Source organism: Cornus florida, unplaced genomic scaffold (assembly GCF_030987335.1).
Source record: "Cornus florida cultivar Cherokee Brave unplaced genomic scaffold, ASM3098733v1 CherokeeBrave_3.0.0_Hap2_Chr11, whole genome shotgun sequence".
Classification (NCBI taxonomy): Eukaryota; Viridiplantae; Streptophyta; class Magnoliopsida; order Cornales; family Cornaceae; genus Cornus; species Cornus florida.
The window spans coordinates 43,289,144-43,301,541 of record NW_026775581.1 but is presented as its reverse complement, the minus strand read 5'-3'; the positions used below and the strand labels follow the sequence as shown (position 1 = coordinate 43,301,541).

The 12,398-nt window shown below is 42.8% G+C and overlaps 1 pseudogene; it reads left to right on the top strand.

Moving 5' to 3' along the window:
* Nucleotides 1-6,052: 6,052 nt before the first annotated feature.
* LOC132281001 (ATP synthase subunit a-like) lies at nucleotides 6,053-11,520 on the top strand (annotated as a pseudogene).
* The last annotated feature ends 878 nt before the right edge of the window (nucleotides 11,521-12,398 follow it).

Genomic DNA, 12,398 nt, shown 5'->3' with positions numbered 1-12,398 from the left:
TTTTTTGATGATGTGAGGGAAAAGGTTGTACCCTAACTCCAACACTATAAAGCATCCTCCAAAGGATTAATGGAAGCCTTTTCTTTCCTACTCCTTCGTACCGAACCAACTTAACGATAGGCAGATGGAAATTCACCAAACAAGGCTTGTGTCTGAGCCACTCCTCCAAGAAAGAGAAGGGAGAACCAAACTATACCTGCAATTGTGCTAAGTTTTCTACCCGAGGTAAGGGAAGATGTTGATGAAATGTGGCTATTTCACTTTAGCGTTCAGCCACTTTATCTACCGGCCGCATGTGATGGACTATCTATGGATCAATCTTCGGTTTTGAAGCATGAAAACGTCCATCTAACCTTACTCCCAAGCTTTCAGCAAGTTTGGCAAACCAGTCCGGCGAGCCCGAGTTCGGCAAGCTCAAAATGAAGTCTGGCGACACTACGAGCAAGATGATCCACCTCGACGGCAACCCGTTCCAGTGAGAGCTCTAAGGTCTTATATGAGTTTTCAACGGTGACCTACTAAAAGCAAGCTTCACGACTGCATCCGAGCTCCGTCCGGTGAAAAGAACAAGGGCTGTGAGTGAGATTTTGTGCGAGAGTGTGTTTCCAATTCATTCATAGTGGATTTGCTAAGCTGGGCTTCACAGCCTCGAGGACGTTTCCCCACTCTGGGGTTTTACCTCGCTATATCTTGTGTCCTACAAGTTGACTACTTATATTGTTGTTACGAACGATTCAGAGAAGGAACTCCATCCATATCCTAAGGTGAGGGTCATCCTGATTTTCGGATATCTTTGCGGGGCTCTCCATGCCAGAGGCCGAAAGGCATAACGATTTGGCGCAAGCTCCTTCTTCAAGTGCCTCCACTCTTCACTTCGTCGTTCAAAAAGAGATCATGTCGCGAGCTAGAACTAGAACCCACCAACCCAATCTCTACGAAATAAGGGGATTTTTGAAAGAAAAGAAAGCGTCTGTCGTCTTCGCCGGAGAACAGGGCTGAACCCGTAGGGCCGGGAACAGGAACAGGTGTCTCACCAAACACGGAGAACAGAGGTTCGGGAATAGAAGACAACTGGGTCGGGCGAGGGAAGACCACGACCGGGGTTTCGAATGAAAGATAGCAATCGGAGGACGATGATTGGATTAGGGGAGCCCTTGCGCTTGACTTTAACCGAAAGGAGATCTGGGGCTAAATCCTTATAAGACCCCAGGAACGGGATGCTTAAAAAGGGGGCAGGGGATCGTTATGATACTGACTCTATCTCTGTGGAGTATTCACTGGTTGTACGTAAAGAAGTTGCGAATCAGCCTACGTTAATGACATCATTTTCTCCTAAATGATCATCACTTTGTCCAGAGAAGATGTTGACCGCAGGTCTTTCCCATCGTATTCTCCCCAATCTTCTTAAAGCTTCGGAGCAATAGAATGTGAGTTACAAGCCCTCCTTCCTACCTTCTTTTCGGGAACGCCGTCAGTCCCTTCGTACCATAACCGCGTTCCTCCATCCACGCCGTGAGAAAAGAGCTATTGCTGTAGGTAAAGGGTAGATCATAAGTCAGCAGAAGCAAGGTTTGGAAGCATCCCCAAGTGAAAGAGCGATTCATGTCAAAAAAAGAGAAGTCAAAAAAAAGCCTAGCTTGTTGCAATCCAATGAGAAATTTTCGAGTGTGGTGTGGCATCTCGGGGTTCCCATATCCATTCAAAATGATAGGCAGAACGGACTTAGGATTTATTCGAGAGGGAAGCAGAGCTAACGGATTGATCTATTCCTGGGGTTTCTTCCTTGAAAACAATTGATAGAGGATTATGAGCCTGGAACGGACCTTAGCTGCATAACCCCTTTCGTAAAGAAGGGCGAAGTCAAGGAGTTTAGATTATAGTAATAGAGAAAAGCTTCACTTACCTTACCGTAGCTCACAACAACATTGACTGACTTGAACCGATAAGAAGAAGAGAAAGCTAAGCAAGACGAGTGGAAGTTGAAGCAGAGCAACAGAGTGGTGCGGGGAGAAGAGACAAACAAGCAACATTATTCTAGAGTGGAAATCACAAATAGCCTTCCCTAGAATCTACATTTAGTTTATCGGAGTAGCGTTTTTCTACCAAACCATGATCCCTTTCGCTTCGATTTGAACCAATCTCGCTTCTTATTCAGCGGCCCACAGTAGAAGGGTTAGGGCACTTGAGACAAGCCGGTTGCCTTCATCCATGAAAGGGTGACAATCATATTCATTCTATACCATATTTGCAAAGAGAATTGTCAATTAGAAGAGCTTTCTTATATGAGTTGGTCGAGGTAAGGGCGGGCAAAGACTTTCTTGATCTTTGAGAGGTATGGTAAGGAGAGTGAAAGACAGCCTTGCCTAGTCACCTTCGGCCCCTCCCATAGATGTTCTAAAATAGAGAGCGAGCGCAAACTCAATAGGTGGCTCTTTTTGTACCCCACCCAGTACACGTAAGACTTCCACTGTCAAGTTTAACGGCAAGGTCCACATAAGGTTGAGAAAGCAGTTGAAGTAGATCAAAAGGAGAAGGTTTTTGTGCCGGTTGCTGCTATTTCAGTAAAAGCTTATCTACGATAATGTTAGGATCCCACATCCTAATCCAAAGACGAATCTTTCACTTATTCCTATTAGATTGACAACACATTTTCTTCTCTCTGAGAAAATGGGTTCTTACTCACCGCCTCTGCAAGTCAAAAAAAGGGAAAGTTCTCTCCCAACACGCTTTAGCACTATAGTTCATCGGTCGCCGATGGCTAATCTCCTTGCTTTAGAAAATAAAAAGCAAGTCTTTTTGACGGGACCAGGTTCTCACATCGCTTACACATACCCGAATCTGAAGCATCAACAGAAAGAGTCGAAAATGCGAATAAAGAAATAGGCTCTCAATTCTCTACTAAAAAGCCCTCTTCTGCCGAATCCCTAGTGACCCCCTTTGTCTGAGCATCCTTATTTAATCGAAGTAATGGAATGGCTATCGACACATAAGAGCATCAATCTGTCGAAGATGAAGCAAAGGTTTTGCTGATAAAACCTCTTTCTATTTCTTTGTTTGGTAGTAAGAGCTTTGTTTGATTTCATCCTTCGCTCTAGACTTCTTTCAAAAATCAGTGTTAGCCACCAGTCACTCACTCTCCTCCTCAAGTTCAAGAGTTGGCTTCCTCCTCAAGTTCAAGTATGGATAGGATAGCCGGCAGTCTAGTGATCTAAAGGAACCCAGGAAAAGCGGTAGCCATTTTTAGCGTACCCATTTGATAGTAAGACAGGGTTTGATTTTCCATCATAAGTGCAATGAACTTCGAAATCCTATTTGAGAAGAGAGCTAGCTGAAATCAAAGTCAAGTTTGATCGATTTTCTTTGTCAGACTTGCCCGCCTTTACACTTGATGTTAGGTTAAGAGAGGGAGGTAAATCGTTCCGCACGAAAATTTCCATCTAAATAGAAAAAAGAAAAGGGAAGCTTACTATTCAAGCTGTAGAGTTCCCCAAGTTACAACCCTCTTTTTCATGTCATTTTGGTGTTGCAATGGTGAAGTCTTGCCCCAAGAAAAGACCCCGCATTGCATATTAGTTGCATGCTGGCATTTGACGTGAAATGCTCTTTGTGGAATGTTCTAATTTCGTAATAGCTTATCAAAAGAGAATTCCATCATCTGTTTGGGCATCGCTTTCATTTGAATTAGGTAGCTTCGAAGGATCACCTCTCCTCTATAGGGGCTGATCGGCGTCTATCGAGTGTCCATTTCTCAAGTGTCCCGGGCTCCTCAATTCTCATCTGTTTCAGAATTTCTCCCCCATCTTTCAATGCCGAATGCTCACTGAATTGGAAACATCACAAGCAAGAATTCTCTTTTTCTCTGTTTTTTCTTCCTCTCTTTATTTCCTTATATAGATCTTTTGAGAATCAATGACTAAAATGCAAGAGAAAACTCCTATAGGATTAGCCATTGGCCTCTATTGCTTCTCTAAGGGGGTGGGATCCTCCAAAGAGCGTTGCTAAAAGAACTCAACAATTTACGTAACATGTCTCACTCAGGACGATCAATTAATCTTTTCTTTGATCAACGAGTTGGAAATAAAGAAAAGTAGGATTTTCTTTCTTGTTCCGTGCCACTTCGTAGACTATTTGAATAGTTTTGTTCCATTCTTCTCTTATTTAAGTAAGAATTTCGTATAGAGAAGAGACGTCGTATGTAACAATAGCGCAAAAGCTGGTGGCGGAGATCCACAAAGGTAACCGGATGCCTAGGGCTTAGGACAACGAGCGTCCGGAGTCTCTTAAGAAAGGAAAAAAATAAAATTCATAATCATGACTATCCATCAACATCCTCTGTTATGTCAATATCTCTTTTCTCTTCTCATAATTTTGACCTTTTTGAGTGTGTGCTATTTTGTTTGTATTTATTTCGGTTACATGGATCTTTTTTGTTCAATGTTGGGTACAACAGCTTTATCACTAAGTGGGAGAGCGATCTCGCTTTTTTTGCTAAAGCTGGGATGCTCCGCTGGGCTTTCCCCTTGGCCATTGGATTTGCTAAAGCTCTTATCACTTCGGGGATCGAACTAAATATGATAAATCCTTCGGATGACTCGTCCTCTGAGCCTTCCGCCTTGGAACAACGAACGGATGAACTCCTTCAAGATAATTTAAAAGAGATAAAAAGAGATCTCGGAGATGGACAAAAGATTTCTGAAGTTCGTCAAGGAGTGGAAAAAGACTTAAACATAGATCAAAAGTCAGATGAATTTGAATTAATCAAGCAACTTGAAAAAGAGGTTAAGGCTAAAAACGAGCCTTCCCCGGCGACAAATTGCACTTTCAATGAAATAAAGGAACATGAAGGTAAAATCCAAGATGGAAAAGGTGGAGGGAATTTAGAAAGAAGAGAAGTTCCTCTCCCTATTGATTTAACCACTTCAAAGGACATCCCCACAGCAAGAAAAGGAAGAGCTAGTACGTGTGCAGAGGAGAAATGATTCTGGGATCATCTAAAGGTGATTCCCCAAAAGATGGATTTACGGAAGTTTGTGCCCTTGTAAACCCGGCCGTATAAGACAAGTTTTCTTGAATGGGTTGACCTTCTCGATCGAAGCATTTATATGTGCACGATCCCTCTCTCGAAAGATGAGATTCCCACCAGCACGTGATCATCAGATAGATTTGGAGTTTGAGGAAGAAAAGAACAAAACTGCTATTGGGAGATAGCACTGGAAAGAGGATGCTTTTAGTTATGAGTTGGTAAATCTGACCAAGGAGCATCACGTTGGCTTTGAAGCAGCTACATGGTACTGGCATTTTGTAGACGTGGTTTGGTTATTCCCATTTGTCTATATCTATTGGTGGGGAGGTATATGAAGGAACGAATCAGTGGATTGAGGAATGAAAGCTCGAAGACAAAGAGAACCGGGCTTTTCCAAAGAATAACTGCTGCTTTTCCACTCCCTTTTCTTATAATATACAAAAAACTCTATTCCACTTTCCTACCAAATCTCTCTTTATTCTGGCACATAAATGAAGGGATCGAAGAGATTATGGCAGATCATGTTCACCAAGAAATGACTCGAAATTAGATCTTGGTCTATTTGAGATTGTTCCTTTTAATCGTAATCAAAGATGTTTTCTTGTCTCTCGTTTCTTTTTTGAACAAATCGAAGAACCTAATGGATCGAACTTGAACTCCGGGTGACTTTACAGAGGACCCCCGGGCGGCAAAGCGGTTGGTGGATCCAACCACAGGAAAAATAGGGGTTCGCTAAATAAACGCAGAAATTCAAAATTGATTCAAAAACCTCTGGGGCTTTTTGAAGCTACAAGCGAGGGATCGACAAGATTCTTCGAAAGCGAAGCTTCCCTCGGTATCGGACTATACTTTACACGATTTTTGGTATAGAATTTCACTTCCCAAACCAGAGCCATCGGATTCCGTAGAAGTATTGCAACAAAAAATGGGGTGGGTTTGTCAACGATATTTCACACCTATTTGATGAAAGGCATACCCCTCCTAAGGGGCATACTTGGGAAGAACTATCACAAGAGCTTGTTTACTAGAATGACGGACATGAGGGATATCGATATTAAGACCTGTGGTAATATATTCTTAAACCCGCACGACTTGACCAGGGATTTCACTAGTCATTCTCTTATTATATGGCCACAATGATCCTAACCTCATGAAACAGCTAAACCAATTTCATGGTGGTAGATTTTTACTTTCTTTCTTTTGTTTAGTTAACTATGTAAGCTCGAACCAGAAGGCTTGGGCTTTCCAGCTTATGCTAGAGAGGTTTGCGGGGAGAGAGCGCTGGCCCTTGTCATGGTGAGTGACGTTTGGTTGCTTCCGTGATAAGGGGGAGGGGAGTGGTGAGGTGGGCGGCCATATATATTTGTGCACCCGGTCTGGCAGGATATTCACTCCAACCTAAATGACTCCGCTTTCATAGATTTCCCATCTATATCCGACTGCACTCTCTCTACCCTTATGAGAGGGTTTCAAGAGGTTTCCTTGCTTGGCAGCTCATTCGAAATGGATCTGAGATTAGTGTTCCAGTGTAGCCCGGGCATGTAATTGAATAGAAATTCTTGATCTATCTTCTGGACATCTCTTCTCGATATAGCATATATAATGATCTAGTTCGATTTGACTCGAAATGGCTCTCAATTTGATACTCCAAAGCTTTTTTTTTTTACTCCATTGGATTAGCTGTTTTCGATTTCCTGTCGCATCTTTCCTACTTCATTTCACCTATGAGCAATGGAGGACTAGTTGATGGGTTGGTTTATAAGGCTTCCTTCCGCTGATCAAGCGAGGAATAATGCTTGAAGCCTCACCAGGGAAATTTCATAGTGATCTGTCCCTTGCAAGAATAGCGAAATCTTCCTATATCTCTCTAACCACAGGAACAATAGAATGCACGTGAGTCTCTTGGCTAGGAAATAACAACTCCTAAAGAAGGTCCGTAAGCAACTCCGAAACGAGAACACCTCTGTGCAGGCAAGGGAGTCAATGACAGGCTCTAGGGATGGAGTAGGGGTTTAGGTCTTTGAGAAGCCAGGCCTCTAAAGTGAATTGATGTCTAGCAAAGTATTTAAGTAACTAACCTCGAGATGTCTAAATGAACTAATTGCTCTCGCGCCAATCCTGATTGAGATCAGGTTCTCCTTTCCCTATTGATCCAATGCACAAAGGCTTCAAAAAGTTCTAGTTCTGTGCCCCACTCACGGTACTTCCTAGACTAACTCGTACATGATTTGTGTGAAATTGTTGGCAGACAGAACCCGAAAGTGCTAGTGTTGCGCTCGTGCCAGGGTGCATTTCCTATCGATGGTCATCACACAAGACCTCTCTCTTTGCGTAGTCACGTTACGAACCAGTGAAAGTCGAGTTTAAAGCTTCCCTTCTTCTATCACCGTGAAGGGAGCCTCGAAAGATCTCTCCCAACTCTTGAGTAGGTCCCTTGTCCCTCCTCCATTACAGAATTGGGTAGAGAGAAATAGCCACTTAACTATACTGACACTGTATGCCCGAAACCTTACACGCCTATTTGTATGAACCAGGCCCTTAGTTTGCTGATCTAGCGCCTAATGCTAAGAATGACTTCCATAGTGGGGGGAGGCATCAGGAATATGGTATTTACCATATATAGCAAGATCAACAGTTTTTCGTGTTTAAGAATGATTCTTTTGCTTTCCCTTTGATAGCACTGGTCTCTCACTTTCTTTTGAAGTGGCACTATGTGAATGAAATGAAAGTTTACCTAGCGATCCGCTTACCGCTTAATCGCTAGGCACAACACTGGCAGAAGGCTATACGGACACCGCTTGAAGGTGCCTGTGGATCTATCTAGAAGAGTATATTCGCCTATAGTATGTATGCCAGCTCACACGGTCTCATCCAAATCAGAGTTTGCACCCACCTTAGGAAAGATTCATTTTAGTCGTTTCCCGCTTCTCTTGCCCGTAACCATGTATGAGACAACCTTTTGAGGACCTTTGCCAGTAAGGCTCTGTATCAAAAGCAGGGGTGTGTCCTTTACTCAACACTTCTTCCGCTTTCTTTTGGTGGCATTGCCCTTCTCAAAGCTGTCTTTGCTCTTACTCGAGCAAAGGGGTCGAAATGCACTTCTTTTCTTTTAGCAGCGAAGGCAAACGCAGGCAATCCCCTGAACTTCTTATTAATAAGATAAAAGGTGCAGCCAAGCTGGTACCATCCTAGCCATTTCGACATCTATTCATTACACTTCGTAGCCATGGGATGCTTAAAAGACCCGAGCGAATTCAACCAGCGAAGGAGGAGGCTCCTGCTGCTCGCCAGGTCCGCCTCGTTCCGGTTTTAGGAATATGGAGGAACGATCCATTGTCCCGATCTTCATTTTTGTTAGGACAGTTAGCCATATGTCTACTCCACTTGTTGGACCCTCGCCTCTCAATCCTCAGATCCCTATTCCCTAAGGCTCTAGCGAAATTCTCTTCTATGGCTGTGGTTACTTAGTCACAAACCGCAGTGAATCCATCTTTTGTAGATTCCCCTTTCGAACCCCCCAAACAGAGGTTTTCCATAAGGATTTGATAGAGATTGTATGGACGTAGAAAGGAGTGACTAACTCAGATTGAAGTAACGAAAGTCTCACGCACTGGTGCAAGGAGAGAGAAAGCTGATGGTTTAATGAAACATAGCTGACCATGGTCAAAACTCTTTCTGTGTGGCAATTTTCAAAGAACTTAATAGAAGTAGAAGAGCCCATTTTTCACCCTACGTTGAGCTTAAGCCTCATTTGCAGCAAGCTTTTGCGCACCGTTCTATGGGGAAACTCTCTCCATTAATGATGGAACGTCGCCGCTTCGCTCCTGATAACCCCAGGGAATTTCCTGTTGTCACCCCGGTTCATTTTGAATTGATGAAATAGCATGAATATTAGTGCTACCCTGCTCGTCAAAACAACAGCCATTCGTACTTTGATGCAACCAACACAAAGGTTATATAAACAGCGGGCAAGAATGGATAGTCGCCAATCGTGGATGGAACGTAGTAGGAAATAGCTCATCAGAAGAAAGGCATCGGTCAACGCTAGAGGCATTTGAAGGGAGTAGCCACCAGTACAAGAAATATGACTTTATGGGGGCTTGTTGAGTCAAAAGTGGACTTTCTGCTAGAAGATATGAGGTTGAGGGGCAAAGTCAAGCAAGAAGACAAAGGACGTGGAATGTCCAGAAAAGGGCATTTGAATCATTGAGAAGCGGATAAACTCAGTTGCCAGAAGATGGCTCTTTTTCCATTGCAACGACGAAGCTTAAGAGGCAGATGATCCCGAAGCGTGAACCAGATTCAGAGAAAAATTCCATACCTATATTAGCAGGCGAGTCCGATACTAAGAAGCTTGAATAAGATTCTACAACACTCCCTTACTGGTCTTCGATAAGTCGATGAACCAGATGAAGCAATCCATTTCATAGTCGAATGCAGCAGATGTAGCTACATGTTGCAGCGGATTCGGCTACATATTGAAATAGCAGCCAACACTTTGTATAAGTGTATTGCCAAAATCATTGCAAATAGAATCAGTCCATTGTTTTGCCTTCTTGCATTAGCTTAAATTGCCTTTGTCCTGTTTAGCGGTTATTGCCCTGACCCCTGTCCTTAGACTGTCACCCAGTAGCCCTACTTGCAAATACTGTTGAATCTAGTCTTATCTTGCAGGTGCGCCATGGATTATCGTAAGTGCTACTTGCCTTTAGGTTTCGAAAAGAGCTACCTCCACACTTTGCCCATCATTGAGCCTATGTTGTTTTAGATTTCAACTTTCTTGCTTCGGACTAGACTGAGAATTCTGTAAAGAAGAGAATGATCACCAACCTCAAATCTCTGTGCTAACTTTGCTATAAGATGATGTCTTTGATTGAATGGTATGATTTGCTCGTGTGGATTCAGAATAGCCCCTCACGGGTTCTCCTTATTGAGGATTCATAAAAGTATTCTAATTATATAGTAGTAAGCCTACTAATTGCCCTTTGTCGTTATCTTCCTAGTGATCTTGCATAGACAATGGATTTGCTTAAGCTTGCACCCATACTTTCTCAAGATTCCCTGAAACCTAGCCCTATATAGGACGCGATTTCTTGCTTCTTCTGTCTTTACGGATACGGGCCAGAAAACTGGTTCATGAGAAAACTTCCTTGTGATTGAACCATGCATATTGTACAACACTTGTCAGAAAGTGGCTTCTTGCCCATGATACAAGATTTTTCCAAAGAGTTTGATTGCCCCCCATTTGCATGAAACTAAATGGCAAGGGAATGGGCCATTTTTGTGGGAAGTTCCCAGGCCTTATTAGTAGTTCCCACCCCGGGGGGGCTCCTTTTCAACTCTGACTTTTGAAGTTTCTTGGGGAGATATCGAGTCAAATGGAATATAGAATAATATTCCCCGCATCAGTAAGATAGGTCAAGCAAGACTTTTTCTTTCGTTTATAGAAAGCCGCTGAAGCTTGAGTGATGTCTTTGATGGGATGAAGAGAAAGATATATAGTTCGTGTGCAGTGAGGGATCTTTATAGGCAACCAGTCTTTACTTAACTCGGCCCAAGCAACGCTCCTTCACTCCCATGCCTTTCTTGGTCGGACCAACCCAACCGGTGAATTCCGACAAGTCTTTCTTCATTTTTCGAGCAAGAAGTAGAACGTGAGGGATGAAATGAAAAGTGTTTCTTACGATTACACCCAACAGCCCACTGGAGCAATTTGCCATTATCCCATTTCTTCCTATTCATATAGGAAACTTGTATTTCTCATTCACAAATCCATCTTTGTTTATGCTGCTCACTCTCAGTTTGGTCCTACTTCTGGTTCATTTTGTTACTAAAAACGGAGGAGGAAACTCAGTACCAAATGCTTGGCAATCCTCGGTAGAGCTTATTTATGATTTCGTGCCGAACCCGGTAAACGAACAAATAGGTGGTCTTTCTGGAAATGTGAAACAAAAGTTTTCCCCTTGCATCTCGGTCACTTTTACTTTTTCATTATTTCGTAATCCCCAGGGTATGATACCTTATAGCTTCACAGTGACAAGTCATTTGATCATTACTTTGGGTCTCTCATTTTCGATTTTCATTGGCATTACTATAGTGGGATTTCAAAAAAATGGGCTTCATTTTTTAAGCTTCTCATTACCCGCAGGAGTACCACTGCCGTTAGCACCTTTTTTAGTACTCCTTGAGCTAATCCCTCATTGTTTTCGCGCATTAAGTTTAGGAATACGGTTATTTGCTAATATGATGGCCGGGCATAGTTCGGTAAAGATTTTAAGTGGTTTCGCTTGCACTATGCTATGTATGAATGATCTTTTATATTTTATAGGAGATCCTGGTCCTTTATTTATAGTTCTTGCATTAACTAGTCCGGAATTAGGTGTAGCTATATCACAAGCTCATGTTTCTACGATCTTAATCTGTATTTACTTGAATGATGCTATAAATCTCCATCAAAGTGGTTCTTTCTTTATAATTGAAAAAAGGCGAGGAGCAAAGCCGCTTTACCGAGTTTACAAGGTGAAGGAGCGAGAACTTCCCCCCAAAAAAGATTCTGAGCACGTCTGGTCAAAGCGGTTATGCCATTTTGGGCTTTGCTTTAACCGAAGCTATTGCATCGTTTGCCCCAATGATGGCTTTTTGATCTCATCCGTATTCCGATCGAAGAAAGAAAGAATCTCGCTTTTTCTTCATTCGATTTTCGTCTTATTGTAGGTCGATCATATGTTCCATCTTACATTCCATCTCTTGTTTGGTTTCTGGTACTGGTTTCAGTTCCTTTGTGAAAAAAAATATCTATATGTCAGGCTTCCCTTCCTGGTTGTCCTGTCCTGTTCAATCCGTTGTTCTTCTGTCTGAGGCAAAGGCGAATCCCTCATACTGTACGGTCGAGCTGGCTTGGCTGGTATATCAAGCATATCGGCATATTGCTTGTTCGGTGTGGTACACATATCTGTCAATGTCAATCAAGTAATATAATGGATTCCCACTGTCTAAGGAAAACGTAAAGAATTGCCATTTGATGAGCTTGTAAGGCCCGTTGAAGTCCCCTAATAAAGGGCCAAAAATGGGGCTATAAGTAGGCCATTTGCTATTGCTATAAGGGCTGCTCGCCTTTATACGGCTTGGCTTCGCTATCGCTCCTATGTAGTAGTCGACCTAAAAAGTCTCCTCCCATACCAGAATTCCTATTATCTAGTGCGTTAAGCTTCACCAGAAGCAAGCAAGACGAGGGGAGCGGAGCTTCGTAGACAAAAGGCTCGTTCCGTACTTGACTTACGAGCTCGTGTAGTACTCACCCCTATCTCGTGAAGGGGTGCACACTTGTTGTCTACTAAACGAATGTTAGAGCGAGCGAAGCTTTCCATTTAATTTA